Source organism: Saccopteryx leptura, chromosome 2 (assembly GCF_036850995.1).
Source record: "Saccopteryx leptura isolate mSacLep1 chromosome 2, mSacLep1_pri_phased_curated, whole genome shotgun sequence".
Classification (NCBI taxonomy): Eukaryota; Metazoa; Chordata; class Mammalia; order Chiroptera; family Emballonuridae; genus Saccopteryx; species Saccopteryx leptura.
In genome coordinates this window covers 324,042,758-324,055,356 of record NC_089504.1, presented here as the reverse complement: position 1 = coordinate 324,055,356, position 12,599 = coordinate 324,042,758, and positions in this window count along the sequence as shown.

The window sequence follows — 12,599 nt, the reverse complement described above, 5'->3', positions numbered from 1 at the left end:
GGGACGCGCATCCGCGGGTCACGGGCTGCCTCCCCCAGATGACACGTGATCTGAGCACCCTCCTGCCCCATAGGTCCGCGTCCAGAGTGTGATGCTCACCCTGACAGCTCTCTGCGTTGTCGTATCCTGCCTCCTGGGAGCAATGAGGTGCAGGATACCGGGTCAGGGTCGTTGCCAGCCTCTGCCCTCCCGGCGCTACATCTTTCCTCTTCAGGAATGCCAAACTGTCCACTCCCCCCAGCCCTGCCACCAGGGGCCACTCAGCCTATGGCAAGATAGGACTGGCCCTGCTCCCTCTCAGGAAGAGAAAAAGCAAATCAAACCCAAAACAAGAAGCCCCTCAACTTGGGTCGCTGTGTGCGGTCTCTAGGACAGGGTGCACGCCTGGGAATGAGGGTTCTCCTTCCTCCTTTGTCCTTTCCCAGCTTCCCGCTCTCCCGCCCGGTGCCCCGTGAGCTGTGGGACAGCAGCAGGTGAGCCACCTGGCCGGCCTGCCCTAAGCTGTTGGGCCAGATGAGTTCCTCAGGGTGCTGTACTCGGAAACTTCTTTAGATTTGGGTCTAAGGCAGTGGCTCTCAAACTTTTTGAAATCGGGGCACATTTAAAATCCTACAAATAATTGTAGGTGCACTATATACAAATTTCTGAGAAATATGTTATAATAATTAAGTCAAATATCAAAGAAAAAATACATAAAGTCCAAGCGTGCTTTTATGGTAATTAAACAAAATAAATACGACAAAATTAAATTTATTCTGACATTAAAATACTTTTTTTTTTTTTTTTTTTGTATTTTTCTGAAGCTGGAAACGGGGAGAGACAGACAGACTCCCGCATGCGCCCGACCGGGATCCACCCGGCACGCCCACCAGGGGCGATGCTCTGCCCACCAGGGGGCGATGCTCTGCCCCTCTGGGGCATCGCTCTGCCGCGACAAGAGCCACTCTAGCGCCTGGGGCAGAGGCCAAGGAGCCATCCCCAGCGCCCAGGCCATCCTTGCTCCAATGGAGCCTTGCTGTGGGAGGGGAAGAGAGAGACAGAGAAGAAGGAGAGGGGGAGGGGTGGAGAAGCAGATGGGCATCTCTCCTGTGTGCCCTGGCCGGGAATCGAACCCGGGACCTCTGCACGCCAGGCGGATGCTCTACCACTGAGCCAACCGGCCAGGGCCAATAAAATACATTTTTATGTTACATTTTTTGAGTTATGCTTTTTAGAATTCATAAAAAGAGGGGTTAAAAAATTTTTTTAAACAAAAAAAGTTATCTTTTTTTATATATAGATACATTCTTAGTAAGATTTAGTAAATTTGGCAGGTCCTGGAGTGAATGTGTTAAGTTTTTTCATTCTTGTGTTTATGAGAAACATGAGCCTGATGTGTCCTAGTGATTTCTTCAATGTTTGAGCATATATTTGAAAGGCAAACTCTCATCTCCTCATCAATACATTGAAGAATTCCTCTCTTTTTACTCTTAATTGTGTTGAGTGCAGAAAACCCCCACCCTACATATCATCTTAACTTTACACCAAACAAAGGATAGAAGAAACTTGCCTCCAGTCTTTCCAGGGAACATAGGGGGTTGTGTAAACCACTGGTCCCCAACCCCTGGGCCGCAGACTGGTACCAGTTTGTGGACCATTTGGTACTTGTCCGCAGAGAAAGAATAAATAACTTACATTATTTCCGTTTTATTTTATATTTAAGTCTGAACAATGTTTTATTTTTAAAAAATGACCAGATTCCCTCTGTTACATCCGTCTAAGACTCACTCTTGACAACTTGTCTCGGTCACATGATACACTTATCCATCCCACCCTAAAGGCCAGTCCGTGAAAATATTTTCTGACATTAAACCGGTCCATGGCCCAAAAAAGGTTGGGGACCACTGGTATAAACAATCCAGACCCACAGCTTAACAGCCTTTTGCAACCTAATCAGGCAAGTGAAATGAGGGGTTGGGCAGACTGTCAGCTTACAGCCAATTTCCCACACCTCTGTCCCCCAAAAATCTAAACTCCAAAAACCTGTTGGTTTTTTGGTTCCCAACAGGCACATATTTCTCTGGAATACCATAGGGCACACCTGGAAATCTTCTAGGGGGCACCAGTGCGCCCTGGTGCACACTTTGAGAACCACTGGGCTAAGGAATTGGGAGACTCCTCTCAATGTAAGTTAATGAATAATTTGTGGCACTTAGATTTACAATCACCTCCACCAACCACAATGACCCACACCTGGGGTATAGCTTGGGCTCTCTATTGTCCTCCGCCTCACAGAGAGGCAGGCTGATCAAAGCAGGAGGCTGTCATTGCATTAGGTCTCATCCTCTGCATGAGCCTGGGACAGTTTGATCCAAACCAGGGGGTCAGTAAGTAATCCCGGCAGCTCCAAAACAACTGCTTAAAGTGTTTTGGGAATGGCCCCGAGCCCCGCCTGGCTTGGGCGGCAGAGTCAGAGTGACTTTTCCTTGCTGTTCCCACTCCTGGTCACATGTGCTTTCTTGAGATGAGTTGGAAGGCTTGTTCTGGAGTCACTTTTCTTTAACACCAAGAATTCCTAGCTAGGGTGCCTGAAGCAAGGGCTGGGCCTGTAAAATGACGTGGCTCCATTAGGAATGATGGAAACTATGTGAGCTGCTTTTAATAGGATCAAATATAGCACAGCACAGCCTTCTCCTTAGACTCCACGTGCTAATGGCCTGGCCCACGTGCTCTGTGGCCCAGACTGAAAAGCCAAGAGCAGTCGATGAACCTGAATTGACTCCAGACACAGCAGTGACAGCCCCAGCATTAAGCTTTGGCCTATCACCCTGGTGACCCAAATGTAATTTTCTAGAGCCCAAGAAAATGAGCTTTGGGTGTCTTTTTACATCAGTGTGGAGCAGTGAAAAGAACTAGAGACTGGGTGTGAGAAGGTGTGGGTCCCAGTCCACACACCAGTTCTGTCACATGCCAGCCGTGGGACATGCCCTGTTTCTGAGCCTCCTTTCCCTTCTTCCTGGCAGGCCCTTCTGCCCCTTGCATCACTAAAGGTCTGTGGTTCCATGAACAATGGCTGCAATCGTGAATTTCTTAGTAATAGAAGGACTCTATCTGAATTTATAGCAGGACTCTCTCCAAGGTAGGGTAATGGAAGGAAATGCTAGAGCTTCTGTACTTGTTTTAATCTCATCCTTCCCCAATATCTAAGGTCTATATTAGTGCGGTAGTACATAGATATAATTTACAAGTAGCACATAGATATAATTTATAAGATATAATTTATGAATAATGAATAGTATATTGGGAATATGTATGTGGTTTAAAGCTTGTTGCTGAAGAGAGTTGAAAAGTTTTAAAAAAGTATGGAGACTACAGGGTGACAGAGAAGTCACTGTGAGGTTCTGGGCTCTGTGTGACCTCCAAGAGATGGTTTCCCAGAGCTGTGGGTGGGGAAGCACAGTGGGCAGGGCAGCAAGAGGCCTGGTGCTCTACCACCGTTAGATGGGCTCTCAGTCTCGGGGAGCCTCTCTCTCCACATGTTCCTTAGGGGTAATAAAGTGCTCAGGTCAAGTTGCCCCTTCCCTTAACATGGGATGCCAGTCTGCACAGGTTTTTTGAGATGCTTAAAAGATGTGAGACTTCTTTTCCTGGGAAATTCCTTTTCAGGACTTTATTGCTTCTCCTGTCTCACAGTTAAGCCTCCTTTACAGAGGCCAAAGACTGGATCTCTGTGCAGTGTGGCGCACAATTAACTCCCGCTTGGTCTGTCCAGCCCCCTGAGCACTTCACACTTCCAGGGGTTTGAGGCTCATCCAGGATTCAGCACAACATTCAAGGACACTTAGCAAAAGGTATCCCTCAAGCCAGCCATCTTCACCAGAGCCTCCAGGGTGGGGGTGGCTTGAGTTTTCCACTCCTCTATCCAAAGCCCATTGCCAAACTCAGTGATAGCGGAATTAATCTACCACTGAAAGAAAGTCCCAACTCTGCCACGAGCTTCTCAGAGACGCTGGACAAGTCACTCAGTCTTTCTTGGCTTCAATTTCCACGTTTATAAAAATTGGTGAGTAATATCTGTGCTGCCAACTTCCTGGGCGTGGTTTTCGGGCCTGATGAGATGCTCTGTATCAAAATACTAGGTAAGAAATGAAAGGGGTTGGAATGAAAGCTTCCTGTTGGTCCAATATTAGTACCAGCCCATGCTCATTTTAGCATTTTCATGAAAAAGGGAAAAAACAACAACCCACTGCTTTTTACAGACTAAGAATGGAGAACGGTGGGTGAGGTGATGCACAAGCTCATCAGCTCCAAGAGCGGGTGATTTGGCATCATCCCTGCCTTATCATTGTCCTGGCCCTGCCGGCATCCTCAGCTCCTGACAAGGGCAATTTCCGGGCAGGCACAGAGAGGCCTGCGGCTGTGGGCAGGAACAGTTGGCCACAGTGCTGCTCTGGGTTGTTGATCCTTTCATTTCCTCCGGCAGACTCCCGCCGGGGACTAAGTTCTAAGCTTTACGCTCCTCTTTTGAACTGATCATTTACAACAGCCCTGAGCACCAGCCTCTCTCTCACTTTTGCTGTCCAGCTACTGCTCTGGATGGCAAGCTTGCTAATTGGGACATGATCCCAGCCAAATGGCAAGAAAGATTCAGAAAGTTGGTTCACTGGACCTTAAATATCCTGCCCGCAACTTTACAGCGCAGGCAGCCATAGAGGAAGCATGAGTCATACCCAAGACGTGAGGCTGCTGTGCAGGGAAGGCCTCTGCAATGACATTTTTCACGCTTTTAATAAACCGCTGTATTATTGGAACTCACCAAAGCTGAATTTAATGAAAGTTTTAGGCCCTAAGGCCTGAATTTTTCTTTTGTACTGCAAAACGAAACCAACTGGTCCAATTCAAATTAACCCCAGAAAATGCATGGACTTTAATTATGTTTCCTTCATTCTTTTTCCTTTTGCACTTTCTTTTCCTGTCCCTTTCTGCACTCTCTTGTTTTCAAACTTTGCTGGTGATCACACTCTACTGGAAGAACAGGAAAGGCACACAGGAAGAAGATGTAGAACTTGAGACACCCATTCAGATAGTCACAAGTTTCTCTGCAGACAGCTTTAAGAAAAGTTTCTGGTAAGTGACACAAATTCATAAGAAAAAATTTAAAAAGAGAATAGAAAGGCAAAAACCTAAGGTCCTCTCAACTTGTACCAAAGACATAATCTGATTTAAAATTTAGTTTGACCTGCATCATCTCATAACAGGCAACTCTGCCCAATACAGGTCCCCCCAAACAAATAAGTAATCATTCCAGAAATAATAAGACAAGTTCTTTGTTTTTCTGAGGCTGAGCCCTGGGGGCGGTGGGGTAAGGCAGTGTGCCGCCTGCACCTGGCCTTCCTTATTCAGAAGCTGGGTGGAAAGCTGCAGCAGCCTCCAGACTGCAGGAGGGGGCCCGGGAGAAGGCATCTCTCCTCCTCACTGCTCTGTTCCTAAACAAATGTTCACTCTCCAACCCTCACCCTAATTTGGAGCATATTTACCCAAAAAGGTAGGCTTTCAAATGTCTCCTTGTCCTTTAAGGAGAAGAAAGGCCCCTAGCCTCGTGGCCACCTTCCCCAAGGCAAGTCAGTAAATGCTCAGAGCAGGAGCAGGGAAACCCCACCTGAGCTGCTGGGATGTAGTCACCCAAGATGTTGGAGGCCAGGGCAACTGCTTTAAATGCACCGCCTAGGCACCAGAGGGCGGGAGGCGCAGGAGGGCTGGGGGAAAAACCCAGGGCACAGCAGTCTTTGTCTTAGCCCATTCCTCCTTTGGGGGATCAGGCTTAGCTCGGATTCCTGCAGGGAAGTCCCTGCTTGGCATCAAGGCTGGCCTCCAGCATAAGATCCTAATTATTTGAATGGTATTTGTTTTCATAGCTCTTTTTTTTTTTTTTTTAATGTGTCCAGGTCGATGGCATTTTAATGCCTTATTAAACAGAGGTTTTTACAGCAGCCTGTCTGTTCAGTCTCTGGGTCCATGCCTGTACTTTGTGTGCATGGATTTTATCTTTCCTGCTGGCTGAAAATATTTTCCGAATTCCCTATAAAAGTTTTCGAGATTTCCTAAGACAAATAGAGCTCCACCAGCTCTAAAATGGCCTGATGCACGCTGAATTACATTCAGACACACGCGCTCCCCCTTGTTTACACAAAGAACTGAACTTCTCTGTACTCCTTAATTGCCTTTAGGAAGACCCGGGATTTGCTCCACAAATGCGCTGGTGCAGAAAAATACAAGTCTAGCCCAGGCCGTGCAGCTCAGTTGGTTAGAGTGTCGTCCTGATATGCAAAGATTGCTGGTTCTATCCCTGCTCAGGGCACCTACAGGAACAGATCGATGTTTCTGTCTCTCTCCTTTCCTCTCTCTCTAAAATCAATAAATACATTTAAACACACACACAAGTCTACCTGGGATGGCGCCCCAGAACGCCGTCTTTCACTGGTCTCTTCCATCCTCTCCCATGGCCGCAGCATTGATATAGCCTGTCCTGGATGAGGATTCACGTAAGAGTGAGCAGTGAGGTGGGCAGCCCGACCTGCCACAGAAACATGGCTGCTGTGACAACCACAAGAAGCACCTGGAAAGAAACCAGCTGCACCCTTTTGTTTTCTGGTTAGTGTTTCAAGTTTAGGAAAGTACGTTGTTCAGAAGGAGGCTGAATAGAAACAGTATTGAAATAAGCCACACCTCCAGCAACTAAGTGTTGTGGAAAGAACCTAGAACAGACTTAGGTTCACATCCCGTTTTCGGCACAATATAGCATGTGATCTTGGGCAATTAAAGTGGGGGAAGTTATCTATATCTATCTCCATCTCGAGGTTATGTGAGGGTTGAAATGAAGTAATGTATGTAGACCATCTGAAGCAGTGACTGACACGGATTGGAAGTAGCCGCCGTTACTATTTCATGAAGGTCCTCAGGGCTCAGATGGGTGAAAGCACAGCTGTGGTGTGCGCTCAGGCTTTGTTAAGCGTTCTGGGAGAGATGCCTCAGAGACTGGCGGAACCAGAATTTAAATCCAGATCTGACTCCAAAACCTGTGCCAGTTCCATTATCCAGCTTGGGAGATCAAATATGGAGGATTATGTATATCACCTGCCTGCCACACAAACTAAGCCTGAATCAGCAAAACGAGGCTTATTTTGCTTAGTTGACATTAAAAGCAAAAACCTCCAGGGCTAACTACTTAGACACCAGGAGAGATCCATCTGAATTTCTGTCCCACCAGGTCGTTTTTGAGTTTCCCTCCTGGTGGTGTCTCACTACAAAGGCCACATTTAACATCGCAGACAGTCGAGTACCGTGGAGATGCGTTGGTCGGAACATTGCCTGCTTGTCTGCGTCTGCTGGCACTGAGCATGTCACAGATGGGAGGCTGCTTCACGCCTGCAGCCGGAAAGGATAATAACCGGGGGTTGTGTTTATGCTTCTATGGTTAAAACTTTAATTTTTTTTTAAACTAAGATGTTCCACTTTCATGGAATCAGCAGAAACTCTTGATTTTAAGAAATATGTTTCATTCCTTGAAATTTTATTTGAATCCTTTTGAAGTCAGTTTAGTCTTTTTTTGAAATATTCTTTTTCATTTGTGATCTCTTCTTTTTGTGTGCTTATATTTTTGGCAGATTTTTTAAACTTTTTTTTTAGAGAGAGGGAAGAAGGGAGAGAGAAAGAGACAGAGAGAGAAACATGGATTCATTGTTCCATTTATTTGTGCTTTCATTGGTTGATTCCTGACCAGGGATCAAACCTGCAACCTTAGCGTGTTGGGATGATGCTCTGACCAACTGAGCTACCAGGCCAAAGTTGTTTAATTATCTTAAACATATTTTAAAATAATCTCTAAGTGATAATTATGTTACCTAAGGTTCTTGGGGGGGGGGTCTAATTCCATTTATTGGGTCAACTGATGTTTCAGAACAGGTTTTTTCCTTCTACAGTATTGTATGATTTTGTAAGAACTCATCCTAAGCCAGAGTTTAATCTCTGGCCAGATCCCTTCAAAACAGTTTTGTTTGTGCTTTTAAAGATTGCCTTCTATATTGGTTTTCAGCTTGGAGTTCAAACCCAATGGAGAGCAAAATCTGTCTTGTGCTGGGTGGGAGTTGTTGAGGGTTTTACCTGTTCATGAATCTCAGTATTAACTCTTCTACTTTCCTGTCCTAATATGTCAGTTAAAGCTTAATTCCCTTCCTTTGAAGAAGAATAAAATTGTAGGACTTCTACCGTAAAATAAGAACTATCATACAGCTACAGTAATTAAATCAGGGTTATACTAATGGAAAGATAGACAGATAGGCCAATGGAACAGAACAGAGTCCAGAAATACGACACCGGAATTATGAAAGAGATGGTACTGCAGTGGCAGAGAACGGTGCTTTGTCAACTAGCTATGCACATGGAAAAAATGAAGTTTGACTCCTGACTCACACCACACACGCAAAAATAAATCCATCTGGATTATTGTGATCTAAATAAGAAACATAAAACAATTAAATGTTTGAAAGAAAACATAGAGTATCTCCATGACCTTGGGCTGAGCAAAGATTTTGTTGTTGAACTTTTTTCAAAGAGGACACAAAAAGCACTAGCCATAATGGAAGAAATTTATAGATTGGTCTATATTGAATTAAAAACATATTTATCAAAAGATATCACTAAGACATGAAAAGCCAAGTACAGGATTGAAGATACTAAAAAATTTTTTGTATGGACTCAAATCCATAACATTTAAAAAATCCTACAAAGCAATAAAAAAAAAAATGTGGCAGACAACCCAACAGAAAAATGGGCAAAAGACTTGTACAGGCTCTTTATAAAAGAAGATATATCAATCACCAAGAAACATATGAAAAGATGCTCAATTTCAGTAGTGATCAGGAAAATGCAAATTATGGTTATAATGCAATGCTACTAAACTCCTATCAGAATAGCTAAAATGAACAAGACAAACAATACCATGGGTTGGTGGAACTTTCATATACAGCTGGTGAAAATGTAAAATGGACAATTATTTGTCAGTATCTACTAAATTGTTTTTCAGTATCCTACGATTATGTTTAGTAGGAACATAGGACATACCCTGTGGCCAAGCAATTCCCCTCTTAAGCACGCATGAAGAAGAAATGCAGGCACAGGCTGGCAACAAAGTGGGCACGAAATGTTCACAGTAGCACCATTCATTATAACTCAAAAGTGGGAACAACCCGATGTCCATCTTCAGGGGAAAGGATAAACAAATTGGGGTATAATCAAACACTGGACTATTATACAACAATGAATGAATTACAACTGAATGCAAAAGAATAAATAAATCTTATAAACATAATGTTAAGCAAAAAAAAAAAGCCATACTTTAATGAATACATACTGTGTGTTTTCGTTACACAAAGTCCGAACAAGCAAAGCTATTTTGATGCTGTTAGAAGTTAGGACAGAGGCTTCCCTTGGAGGGCTGGGAGGTGCCTAGCCGTGCACAGGCAGGCTTCGGTAGTGCTGGCGGAAGTGTGTCTTGGTGTGGGTACTAGTTACATGAATGTGTTCACTTTGTTAAATTCATCAAACGGTAAAACTAAGATTTGTGCAAACGCTTGTACGCATGTTACACTTCAAAAAAGTTTACAGGAAAAGGTATATTAAAAAAAAAAAAGACAATCTTTAACCAATTAAAAAGAGAAAAAGGAAATTCAAGCCCCTGGGGTTCATATGACAGCTTTTGTATTCCCAGATAGTCCCAGCACCAGCTTACACTTACAACTGTTTTTAATTCTTACTTTTTTTTGTCTTTAAAGATTTTTTTCATTTTATTAAAAGTTCAGCTATGTATTTAAGTTGAAATTGCTATATTTTATCCACTTTATTGGTTAGATGGTTTTTCAGTAGGAGCATTTTCAGATTAGCCAAGTCACAGTATTGCCCAAACCAAAAGTTGTCTACGAAAAGGTGCTCAACTTTAATAGTCATCACAGAGATGCAAATTAATATAACCACCTTGCAATATTTTTATACCACTTCTTGTTTGCACTTTAAATTCTCAAGTAGCTTCTACCTTTTTTCTTCTTTTTTTAAGTTATTGATTTTAGAGAAAGTGCGTGGGGAAACAGCTGTGTTAGGCTTGCTCTCTGGTTTCCTGGCTGCAAGCACTTTGCATGACTAGTGCATGAGAGCGTGGCAGAAAGCCGCGTGTGTGTCTCTGTGAAAAGCTAGGGTGCTCGCCCTTGGAGGCGATTCTCCCAGATCCCTCTCCCACCACTGCGAGGTGCGGTTTCCTCATTCCCTCACCTGCCAACACAAGGGGGGAGGTTTTCCTGACGCTTTGCCCTCCACTGCGAAAAGTGGTTTTTCCTTTTCCTTTGCTTATTCTCTCCTCGGTCTCTGCGAACCTCCAATAAATAGGAATGTTCAAAAGCTTTCTGGCTCCACAGTTCCTCTATCGTCTGCCCGAATCCAATGTGAACCTGCCTGGCCTCGGCCACTGGCATTACAGAGTGAAAGGGAGAGAGAGATTGAGAGAGACAAGAACATCGATCTTTTCCTGTATGTGTCTTGACCAGGGATCGAACCAGCAACACCCTGCACTTCAAGACGAAGCTCTAACCAACTGAGCAATCCGGCCAGGGCAGTAACCGTTCTAACTAAGCTCAGTAAACCATAAAGCAAAAGACGCTGGTGATTTAGAATAGTCGTAACAAATGATCCTTCATACAGCACCCTGGATTCACTGATGTACTAATTACCTTCTTGTTGCACAAGGCAATCTGCTAGCCAGAAGATGGGGAGAAAGAACTAACAGGAGGAAGCTCAGGTTTGATAAAGTTTGCTCTCTCTTTCCCTTGACCCTAGTCTGTTTAAGAATGCAGGTTCTTACGGTTATTGCAGCGGATTCATTTTTACAAGGTTTCCTGATAAAATGTGCTTGATTGAAGCAACAGGAATGTGGACACTAAATCTTGTCCTCTGGAACTGTTAGTTCTCAGGTTGGAGGCAGGGAGTTAGAGGAATAGTTTAGATAGAGTGCTTTTTCTTTTCATTAGTTCACCAAGTAGTTATTTCCTTCTGTTAAGTCTCTATTTAAAGTTTAAGTCAAATGAAGAAAAATCCACAAAAAAACAGGATGAATCAGGTAGCTTCAGTCCTCTTCCTCGGCGGTTAGCTCTCTCGTAGAATGCAGATGAGACACAGAAGGGAGTATATGTTTCCCTAGTCAGGAAGCGTGTTATTTAACTGGGGACTCAGCACGAGCTCACGTGCAGCCACAGCAAAAATGTGGGGTGTAATCACCACCCATAACGTGGGCCAAAGGAGAGCGGTCCCTTAACTTCCTTCCTCTGCAGCTCCAAACTTAGCTCTTTCTTTGTTTTTCTTTTCTTTGGTATAGTAGATATATCAATACATTACATTCTATTTTCTAAGTAGTTGTTTCTGAGAGGAGAACTGTTTCATTCTGTAAGTGGGTACTACTACCCTCATGGTTCTAGTAATTTATATTCGGCTCTCTTGAATTTTCTAGTTTGATAATCTTATCATTTGCAAATATTGATAATATTGGTACCTCTCTCTCCCCCTCCCTCCCTTCCTTCCTTTTAATCTTTCTGTTGAACAGAATGTACTGTAAGAACAATGGTAAATCAGTGTAGTGACAGTGGACCTTCTTGTCTTGTCCCTGACTTCTACTGAAATCCTTCTAGTGTTTTAGCCTTATGTTTTCTTTTCTTTTCTTATATAATTGATTATTGCATCTGTTCCCTTTGGTTCTGTTCTTTTTAGGAGCATCATTTTGTCCACTGACTTCTACATCTACTGTGTTCTTTCTTATTACGGTTTTTCTCTTTTCCTTGGGATTCTGCATGACTTCTTAACTTGGGCCCTACACACTCACGAGTCAGAAGTCAAGAGACAAATTACTTCTTTTTTTTAGTATCAACATCTATATTTCTGTTGCCTTCTAGGTATTGTTACCTAATGTCCTATGGATACCTCAAGCTTTTCATGTTCAAAATTGAACTCTCTCCTCCTGCACTTCTGTGTGTCTTAAGCAAAAATTGATGATTTACCATCACCTGGTCACCAAAACTAGAAACCTTGGGGTCAATGTTGTCTCCTTCCTTTTCTTCCCCTCCCCTTTTTGCATATATTGAAACACAGGTGTTTTTGTTAAATAAGGCCAAAAGAGTGAAACAGCAAAATTAGAAGTTCTCATGTGCAGGGTGCTATGAACGATGTGAAATGAGATCATCTCTTCACGTTTGCAGTAGTAAGAAAAAATGCTATTAAAAAAAAAAAAGGCCCTGGCCGGTGGTTCAGTGGCTAGAGCACTGGCCTGGCATATGGATGTGCCAATTTCAGTTCCTGGACTGGGCACACGCGAGAAGCAACCATCTGTTTCTCCTCCCCCCCCTTTTTCTCTTTCCCTCTCCCCCTCCCGCAGCTAGTGGCTCAATTAGTTTGAGCGTGGCCCAAGGCACTGAGGATAGCTTCTTTGGAGCACATCAGCCTCAGGCGCTAAAAATAACTCATACTGAAGCATCAGCCCCAGACGGGTTGCTGGGGGATCCTGGTCAGGGTGCCTGTGGGAGTCTGTC